Source organism: Macaca fascicularis, chromosome 7 (genome assembly GCF_037993035.2).
Source record: "Macaca fascicularis isolate 582-1 chromosome 7, T2T-MFA8v1.1".
NCBI lineage: Eukaryota > Metazoa > Chordata > Mammalia > Primates > Cercopithecidae > Macaca > Macaca fascicularis.
Genome location: NC_088381.1, coordinates 123,399,249 through 123,401,793, shown reverse-complemented (window position 1 = coordinate 123,401,793; position 2,545 = coordinate 123,399,249). Strand labels below are relative to the sequence as shown.

The following is a 2,545-nucleotide window of genomic DNA, read 5'->3' as shown; positions in this document are numbered from 1 at the left end:
CTCATGAGTGGAAAAAAAATTATAATGTAAATCCCACTCCTTAAAAAACTTAGGTACAAATTACAGCACTACAGATAACCCTCCATTTACTTCTTTTGTTTCACATGGAGACCTTGGTGATTCAATTCATTTTAAGAGACCTAAGTATGAGTTCTCCAGGGAAATATTACACAAACTGGAAGCATCTTGGAACTTTTAAGTATATTCCAAAATATATATTTTTATGCATGCTTTAAACAAACAGTATTTTTTAAAATCAGAGAATCTAAACAAAAAGAATGATGAGCACTAGCATCTAAGTTTTCTGACTTTAGCATTTAATTAGTCTGACATAGCATTCATTAGTAACCAAGCTGCCCTAAACATGTACAATCCAAATCATGATTTGTTAAACATTACACCCTACTTCCCCAGAACATTTAGGCTGGTCATAAAGTTAAAAATGTGTAAGTAAGTACATAAGCATCATCAGTTATGGACAGCCTCTTGTATAAATTGCTGTTTAGCAATACACAAACTGCTTCAAAGATTTATGCTTATGGGTAGACATTCAATTATATCAATAAAACAGCACGTCCTGAAAATATGGGCACATTTTAAAACCTACTAAGATGATTCTGTTAACCACAACCGTCCCACAACATGACTGAGTAATAATAAGAATCTACTTTAAAAGCAAAAAAAAAAAAAAAAAAAAAAAATTAATCAGCATAGTGAATGATTGATTCAACATAGCTCCTAGGGAACAGACCAGTCACCTGATTGAAGACTCCTTCATATAAGCCATCACCATTCTTTATAACATAAATGACTGCACCCTCCATAAATGACAGCTCATCACCCTTGTCTTTTGTATAATCATACACTGCAATGATGTTCTCAATATAATTATTGGAGGACCAAGCAATATCCTTATCTGCATATGAAACATTATACTGAACTACTGCAGCCTCCTCATCTTCATAATCCACTGGAGTGGGTGGCGGTGGAGGTGGAAAGTCATCAAACATGAGAACATTATCTGGTGGTGTCGGTGGTGGAGGAGTTGAACTATCCAATAATAGGGAGTGAAGGTGTAGGTATAGCAATGTGAATACTAACACTACTGCTTCCTCTGTTTTCTTGACTTGCCTTCCTCCACTACTTCCATTGTGTGCCTTGATTTCTGATTTAATGAAGCTGACCTGCCTGGATTATGATGACTTCCAAACCTAGCAGGATGCATCATATATATAGTCATTAGAAACAGTTGGGAGTTTAATGGGTTCCAGGGTTTTATAAGGAATATTCTGTCCCAGTAATTCCTGGCCTCATATGGGAAGACTTGGTGGCTTTGGATAGAAGGATTTGTTCTTGGCAGTGTGCCAATTCTTTTTTTTTTTTTGGACAGAGTCTTGCTCTGTCACCCAGGCTGGAGTGCAGTGGCACAATCTCAGTTCACTATAACCTTCACCTCACGGGTTCAAGCAGTTCTCCTGCCTCAGCCCCCTGTGTAGCTGGTATTATAGGCACCCGCCACCACACCCAGCTAATTTTTTGTATTTTTAGTAGAGACAGGGTTTCACCATGTTGGCTAGGCTGGTTGCAAACTCCTGACCTCAGGTGATCCACCCTCCTCGGCCTCCCAAAGTGCTGGAATTACAGGCGTGAGCCACCGTGCCTGGCCAGCAGTGTGCCAATTCTTGCAGGCTGGTTATTGACATGCTTGACACCATGGCTCACATCATTCAGAACTGTGTAGGCAATGTGTATCCGAACATACCTTATAAGACGCTCCATATTTGCAGGCGCTATTACTTTGTGAATTCTTGATGTAATTTTATGTGTTGTCCTAATACCAATCTCTCTTTGAGCCACTTTCTCTTTATTAATATCCACAGTCTGTGAGATATGATTGATGAAAGACTCCATTCTTCAAAGTTGAAAGGCTTGGATGTTCAGCAACTGGAGTACATTGTTAGACACTGCAGTTTTTTGATAAGTGACACTAACTAGAGATCTTGTTATGTAGGCTTTGGTCTCTTCTAAAGCTTTTCTCTTGTCTTCACAGTAGTTTGCCACCTGGGTCAGGTTCTGGTAACTCTATCAGTGCCCTCTTGTGAGACAGGATCTCCTCCTCTAGTAACATCTGCAGCTCTGCCATTTTCCACCCTTCTGTATTGGTTCCTCTTTCACTAAAGAAACAGAGGCAGCAAGTTCTACTGAGGCTCCCAGCACCTCATAGCCTGGATCCAAACCACCTTGCCACCTGGTGTTGTCAATTTGTTAATATTTTGTTGAGGATTTTCGTATCTATGTTCATGAGAGATATATCTGTAGTTTTCTTGTAATGCCTTTGTCTGATTTTGGTAGTAAGATAAGTATGGCCTCACAGAACGAGTAAAGAAGTACTACTTCTGCTTCTATTTCTAGAAGAGATTGTAAATAATTAATGTAATTTCTTCCTTAAATGTTTGGTAAAGTTACCAGTGAACCCATCTGGGCTCTCTGTTTTGGAAGGTTATTAATTATTGATTCAATTTATGTAGTAGACACAAGCCTATTC

The 2,545-nt window shown here is 38.9% G+C and overlaps 1 pseudogene; it reads right to left on the bottom strand.

The window, feature by feature from the left end:
• Window positions 1–701: 701 nt before the first annotated feature.
• Window positions 702–2,212, bottom strand: LOC102117897 (abl interactor 1-like; annotated as a pseudogene).
• Window positions 2,213–2,545: the final 333 nt, after the last annotated feature.